This window comes from Pristiophorus japonicus, chromosome 5, assembly GCF_044704955.1.
Source record: "Pristiophorus japonicus isolate sPriJap1 chromosome 5, sPriJap1.hap1, whole genome shotgun sequence".
Classification (NCBI taxonomy): Eukaryota; Metazoa; Chordata; class Chondrichthyes; family Pristiophoridae; genus Pristiophorus; species Pristiophorus japonicus.
Genome location: NC_091981.1, coordinates 287,454,899 through 287,463,048, shown reverse-complemented (window position 1 = coordinate 287,463,048; position 8,150 = coordinate 287,454,899).

Below are 8,150 nucleotides of genomic sequence, written 5' to 3'. Positions count from 1 at the left end.
ACCCAGGTCTCGTTGCACCTCCCCTTTTTCTAGTCTGCCACCATTCAGATACTATTCTGCCTTTGTGTTTTTGCCCCCAAAATGGATAACCTCACATTTATCCACATTATACTGCCTCTGCCATGTATTTGCCCACTCACCTAATCTGTCCAAGTCACCCTGCAGCCGCTTAGCGTCCTCCTCACAGCTCACACTGCCACCCAGTTTAGTGTCATCCACAAACTTGGAGATATTACACTCTATTCCTTCATCCAAATCGTTAATGTATATTGTAAAGAGCTGGGGTTCCAGCACTGAGCCCTGCGGCACCCCACTAGTAACTGCCTGCCATTCTGAAAAGGACCTGTTTATCCCGACTCTCTGCTTCCTGTCCGCCAACCAGTTCTCTATCTACGTCAGTACATTACCCCCAATACCATGCGCTTTGATTTTGTACACCAATCTCATGTTGGCCTACATAGCTAGGGGATATGAGTATAGGAGCAGGGAGGTCTTACTGCAGTTGTACAGGGCCTTGGTGAGGCCTCACCTGGAATATTGTGTTCAGTTTTTGTCTCCTAATCTGAGGAAGGACGTTCTTGCTATTGAGGGAGTACAGCGAGGGTTCACCAGACTGATTCCCGGGATGGCAGGACTGACATATGAGGAGAGACTGGATCAACTGGGCTTGTATCCACTGGAGTTCAGAAGAATGAGGGGGGATCTCATAGAAACATATATAATTCTGATGGGATCGGACAGGTTAGATGCAGGAAGAATGTTCCCGTTCCTGGGGAGTTCCAGAACCAGGGATCACTGTCTAAGAATAAGGGGTAAGTCATTTAGGAGCAAGATGAGGAGAAACTTCTTCACTCAGAGAGTGGTTAATCTGTGGAATTCTCTACCGCAGAAAATTGTTGAGGCCAGTTCGTTAGATATATTCAAAAGGGAGTTAGATATGGCCCTTACAGCCAAAGGGATCAAGGGATATGGAGAGAAAGCAGGAAAGGGGTACTGAGGTTGAATGATCATCCATGATCTTATTGAATGGCGGTGTATGCTCCAAGGGCCGAATAGCCTGCGCCTGCACCTAATTTCTATGTTTCTATGTAATACGAGAGCCACAGACTCTGTCACAGGTGGGATAGATAGTCGTTGAGAGTGTGATATATTCACAGAGCACAGCATACACAGCTCCTAACATGGCAGGCAGCTTTCTCGGAAGCCTCCGGAATCAGCCTGGTTCTGTTTATTATTAACCCTGCACTTGCAGTACACAATACATCCACATCCACAGTGTGGTGCTACAAACATTACAAGCTTACAGACATTACACTTCTCCCTCCTTAATGAAGAAGCCACCATAATAAACATCATACATAACTTTCATGATTATACATAACACAGGATATAAACTAATTTTTTTTCCATATTTACAAATTTAACTTTACCACTTGTTTTCTGTTTCGAAGAGGATACCTTCGCTCTCGAACAGAACCTTCTAAACCTGGTGTCGAATCTAAACTCATTCGAGGCTCATCCTGAGGAACGTTTTCCTCCACGGAATTTCCTTGATTTTCATTTGAACTCACTCTAACGTCAGGCTCTTTGTTTTCCTGACTCAGACTCAGACTTTCATTCTGCTTCTCTCCTGGATTTGTTTCCAGTACATTGGATTTAGGATTTGCTTCTGGTGTATACTATCTGGTGAGTCAGAAATAATTGAATCATTCCCACCTTCAACTCCTTCCTTGTCTGTCGGTAAAATATGATCAATATGAACAAACCTAACCTGTCCATTATCAAACATCTTCACCAAATATGTGCGAGGACCACATATCTTCACAACTCTTCCTGGTAACCACTTTAACCATTTATGGTGATGGTTCTTCACTCTTACCTTCTGGTTTAATTTCACACTTCTCTCTTTTACTCCTCTATCATGATTCTTTTTCAGTCTTAATTGTGTCTCTTCTACGGACTGTGAAAAATTTGGCTTTAACAACGAAAATCTGGTTTGTGGCTGTCTTTTGAGAAACAACTCTGTTGTTCTACCAGTAGTTGTATGAGGAGTATTTCAATATGTAATCAAAAAATTAGCCAATTTGTGATCCAATGACAACTGTCGTTTCCTTGGATTTGGAGCTAACATTTGTTTTATGAGGGCATGTTTTACAATTGTACAGTGTGCTCTGCTGCACCATTCGAGGCAGGGTGTTATGGTGGAACTTTGGTATGTTTCACACCATTTTGCTCGTGAATTGTGCAAATTCTTCTGAACGTAATTGTGGTCCATTATGCGAAACAATTTCTTCAGGGAGGCCAAATGAAGAAAATAATTTTTGTAAACTGTCTAATGTTTTACTTGCTGTTATTTTTCACGTTGGAAACACCTCAACCCACTTCGAATAGCTATCAATCACAATGAACAATTGTTGTCCTTCTAACTCAGCAAAATCAATATGTAGCCTTTGCCACACCCTGGGAAGCCATTTCCATGGCTGTAATGGTACTGGTGGTGGTTGCTTGCTTACCGATTGACATGTCGTACACTGACTCACGATGTACTCTATATCTTTATCAAGACCTGGCCACCATAAATAACTGCGTGCAAAACTCTTGGTCAAGCACATTCCCAGGTGCTGGTCATGGAGGTCTCCTAATAATTTGGACCTGAACTTATTTGGTATAACCACTCTTGCACCCCACATGATACAATCTTTATCGACTGATAATTCATTCCTACGAATGAAGAATAGATGTGTATCTTTGTATGTTACCTGGTTTGGCCATCCATTTGCAATATAATCATACACCTTTGGTATCACTGGGTCACATTTGGTTGCTCTACCAATCTCCCCCAGCTGTGACTGGCAGTTCATCAATGTATGAAAAATAAAACACTTTTTCCCTATCGGGTGTAACCCGTGATGGGGAAGGCAATCTAGACATTGCATCAGCATTACTGTGATCAGCTGATCGTCTGTGTTCAATATCATATGTATATGCTGACAAAATCAAAGCCCATCTCTGCATTCGGGCTGCAGCTAATGTTGGAACTGGGGACTTTGGATGGAGGATTGCTGTTAGGGGCTTATGGTCCGTAACGATGGTAAACTTACGACCATACAAGTATTTGTGAAAGTTCTTGACCCCAAAAATTAATGCCAAAGCTTCCCTTTCAATTTGCGCATAATTACTCTCATTGGTACTGAGAGTGCGTGAAGCAAAAGCAATTGGTCTCTCCTCCCCACTACTTAATACATGAAAAATCACTGCCCCAATTCCATACGGAGAGGCATCACATGCTAACTTAATCTCCTTAGATATGTCATAGTGAACTAACATGGTGCTCTCTACCAATTTGCTTTTACACTCCTTGAATGCTGTATCGCATTCTTTTGACCACTTCCACTGGACCTGTTTTTTCAAAAGTTCATTCAGTGGACGTAATACTGTAGCCAAATTTGGTAGGAACTTCCCATAATAGTTCAAAAGACCCAAGAATGAATGAAGTTCAGTGACATTCCTGGGAGTGGGTGCATTTCTGATTGCATCCAGTTTTTCCTTGGTCGGATGTAAACCACCTTTGTCTACTCTGTACCCTAAGTACTCCACTGAGTTTTTAAATAACTCACACTTACGAGCAGACACTCGTACTCTGTGCTTCTCTAGCCGTTTGAGGACTTCATTCAATATGTTATTATGAATTTGCCTATTTGGTGCAGAAATTAGTATGTCATCCAAATAACATACTACCCCTTCAATACCTTGCAAAATCTGGTTCATCGCCCCATGGAATATGGCAGAGGCGGAAGACACTCCAAACGGTAGCCTATTAAATTGATATAGGCCTAGATAAGTATTTATAGTCAAACATGACTTGGACTCCTCATCTAGTTCAAGCTGTAAGTAGGCATTCGTAAGATCCAGTTTTGAGAAGATCTGACCACCTGTCAGTGTTGTGAACAAATCTTCTATATTTGGCAATGTATTGGGGACATTACCCTGTAGAACCTGGTTTACGGTTACTTTATAATCACCACACAATCTTACCTTACCATCGGACTTAGGTACAACAACAATGGGTGTAGCCCAATTACATCGATTTATCTTACAAATAATGTTCTCCGTCTCTAGTCTTTTGAGTTCTTGCTCAACTTTCTCCTTGAGTGCATATGGTACGGAATGTGGCTTGTAGTAAACCGATCTAGCGTCCTTCTGTACCCTGACACTCGCCTTGAAGCCTTGGATCGGACTGCCCGTTTCGCAGAACACCATCTGTTGATGAAAATCTCGCTTCCACACAGAAAATCTTACTCCAATCCAGCTTCAGTGAGCTCAACCAATTTCTTCCTAGTAAGGCAGGTTTGTCTCCTTTCACTACTATTAGAGGCAAGTTCTGAAATTGATCTTTACATTTCACCGGTGCGGTGATACGACCTACCACAGGAATTTTCTCTCCCGAGTAGCCTCACAGCTCCAACTTGGATTTCTCCAGTTGGAAATCACGCAATTTGTCGCGATATAGTGACTCCGGTACTACACTCACGGATGCACCCGTGTCAATTTCCATTGGTATCTTGAATCCCGCAACATCTATGTGGATTTGGATGATTTCCGAATCGCTGTCCATTAACCTCGTGCTCCTCTAACATCTCCTCGTCCTGTTGTTGTTCTTCCATGCTATGTAGCCTCTTGGGATTTCTACTCATAGCTTTGAACACTGGACTCATAGCTTTAAAAGCTGGTTTACCCTTCAGTCAGCATGCCTTCGCAAGATGCCCAGTATTCCTGTAGAAGAAACACTCTGCCTTCACGTATGGACAACTTTGAGCAATGTGTTGTCCCAGGCACCTATAGCACGACTTCGATGCTCTGGTAGAATTTCCAGTCTCTGAGACTTTGGGCCTCCACCATCTTTTACTTTGAACCTGCAGGTGATTTACTTCGGTTGACTGACGACCGTAATTATTATTTAATTCTCGGGAATATTGTTCGGCCATGGCCATCGACCTCGCTGTCTGACAAGCAATCTCAAAAGTCAAGTCATCCGTCGTCAATAACTTCCTTCTGATCGCATCATTTTTCACCCCACAAACAAAACGATCCCGTAATGCTCGGTTTTGAAAGTTTCCAAAGTTACAGTGCATCGATAGCTTTTTTAATGCAACGATGTAATCACTGATACTCCTTCAGTCTTTTGATTCCGAATCCTGAAACGATTCAGCAATATCTAACGGTTTGGGGTTATAGTGCTGCTCCAGCTTCATTACTATCTCTTTAAGCATTGTGTCCTTTGGCTCGTCAGGCACAAGCAGATTTACAAGAGTGTCATACAATGCCGGACCTGCCTCCGATAAGAAGATCGCTCTCTTACATTCCAACACAGCCTGGTTCTGGACTGCATTGTCTGGAACTTCGATTATGTTATTTGCAGTGAAACACAGCACACACAGCTCCTAACATGGCAGGTAGCTCTCTCGGAAGCCTCCGGAATCTGCTTGGTTCCGTTTATTATTAACCCTGCAGTTGCAATACACAATACGTCCACACTCACAGTGTGGCGCTACAAACATTACAACATTACAAGCTTACAGACATTACAGAGGGAAGGGGTGAGTGGGACTGTTTCACCACATGCTCATTCCGCTGTCTGCGCTTGATTTCTGCATGCTCTCGGCGTTGAGGCTCGAGGTGCTCAGTGCCCTCCCGGATGCACTTCCTCCACTTAGGGTGATCTTGGGCCAGGGACTCCCAGGTGTCAGTGGGGATGTCGCACTTTATCAGGGAGGCTTTGAGGGTGTCCTTGTAGCGTTTCGCTGCCCACCTTTGGCTCGTTTGCCATGAAGGAGCTCCGAGTAGAGCACTTGCTTTGGGAGACTCGAGTCTGGCCTGCCCAGCAGAGCTGATCGAGTGTGGTCAGTGCTTCAATGCTGGGGATGCCTGAGTGAGGACGCTGATTTTGGTGCGCCTGTCCTCCCAAGGGATTTGTAGGATCTTGCGGAGACATCTTTGGTGATATTTCTCCAGCAACTTGAGGTGTCTATTGTACATGGTCCATGTCTCTGAGCCATACAGGAGGGCAGGTATTACTACAGCCCTGTAAACCATGAGCTTGGTGGCAATTTGAAGGGCCTGGTCTTCAAACACTTTTTTCCTCAGGCGACCAAAGGCTGCACTGGCACACTGGAGGCGGTGTTGGATCTCGTCGTCGATGCCTGCTCTTGTTGATAGGAGGCTCCCGAGATATGGGAAGTGGTCCACGGTGTCCAGGGCCGTGCCGTGGATCTTGATGACTGGGGGGCAATGCTTTTTGGTGAGGACAGGCTAGTGGAGGACCTTTGTCTTACGGATGTTTAGCGTAAGGCCCATGATTTCGTACACCTCAGTAAATACGGCGACAGCCGGAAGACGACAGGAGGGGGCGGGGAGAGAGAGAGCGACAACGTGTCTCTCCCCCCCTCACCTGCCCCAACATCTCTCTCTCTCTTCCCCCCCAAATCTCTCTTCCCCCCCATATCTCTATCTCTTCCCCCCATCTCTCTCCCCCCCTCCATCTCTCTTTCTCCCCCTCCATCTCTCTCTCTCCCCCCCATCTCTCTCTCTCCCCCCCATCTCTCTCTCCCTCATCTCTCTCTCTCCCCCTCTCTCTCCTCATCTCTCCCCCTCTCTCCCCCATCTCTCTCTCCCCCCTCCATCTCTCTCTCTCCGCCGCCCATCTCTCTCTCCCCATCTCTCTCTCTCCCCATCTCTCTCTCTCTCTCCCCATTTCTCTCTCTCTCTCCCCCATCTCTCTCTCTCTCCCCCATCTCTCTCTCTCTCTCTCTCTCTCCCCCATCCCTCTCTCTCTCTCTCTCTCTCCCCATCTCTCTCTCTCTCCCCTCCATCTCTCTCTCTCTCTCTCTCACCTCCATCTCTCTCTCTCTCTCCCCATCTCTCTCTCCCCCATTTCTCTCTCTCTACCCCATCTCTCTCTCTCTCTCTCTCCCCATCTCTCTCTCTCTCCCCCCCCCATCTCTTTCTCTCTTCCCCACCACCTCTCTCACTCTCTTCCCCCATCTCACTCTCTTCCCCCCATCTCACTCTCTTCCCCCCATCTCTCTCCCCTCCCATCTCTCTCTCCCCATCTCTCTCTCCCTCTCCCCATCTCTCTCTCTCCCCCCATCTCTCTCTTTCTCCCCCATCTCTCTCTTCCTGCCCCATCTCTCTCTCCCTCCCCCCATCTCTCTCTCTCTCCCCATCTCTCTCTCCCCCCCATCTCTCTCTCTCCCTCCCCCATCGCTCTCCCTACCCCATCTCTCTCCCCCCCCCATCTCTCTTTCCCCCAATCTCTCTCTTCCCCCATCTCTCTCTCCCAATCTCTCCCTCCCCACCCCCCCATCTCTCTCTCCCTCCCCCCCAGTTCTCTCTCCCTCCCCCCCCAGTTCTCTCTCTCATTCCTCCCCATCTCTCTATTCCCCCCTCCATCTCCATCTCCATCCCCAGCTCTCTCTCTCCCCCCCTGCCCTCCATCTCTCTTTCTCCTCCATCCATCTCTCTCTCTTCCCCCATCTCTCTCTCTCCCCCCCTCCATCTCTCTCTTCACCCCCTATCTCTCTCTCCACTCCCTCTCATTCCCCTCCTCTCTCTCTCTTCCCTCCCTCCCTCGCCACTCCCCCCCCCCCCACCCGCCACCCTCCTCCCGTGTCTCCCTGGCTGCAGGCAAAACAAGATGGAGGCGGCTGTTCAGTCCTGGCCAACATCTGCACTTTTAAGTTCGTAAAAGAACTGAAAGTGCACATGCGCAGAACGCTTCTGGTCGTTGCCACGAGTTGCGACCATATTTATTTTGATGCGCTTATTTGTACTAACAAAATGGCCGCTGTATCTCTGATTGGTTCTTCTTTATCATATGACTTATTGCTGATTGGTCCCCTTGGAGGATAAGCCACACCCTAAAGTTTCTCTGGAACATGTAACTGGAACCTCCCAGCCCAACTTGTGACTGACTTTGCAAATTTTAATTTGATCCATTCTGACTTTGGAAGCCAGAGAGAACAGATCGCGAACAACCCAGCAAAAGCCACCAAGTTTCAGCCGAAGTCCGTTATCCCAGTGCGTGCTACCTCCGCCAGCCGGTGGGTCTTGCCCCAGTTCAAGTGCCCCCCCCCCCCCCCCTCCACCGCCCG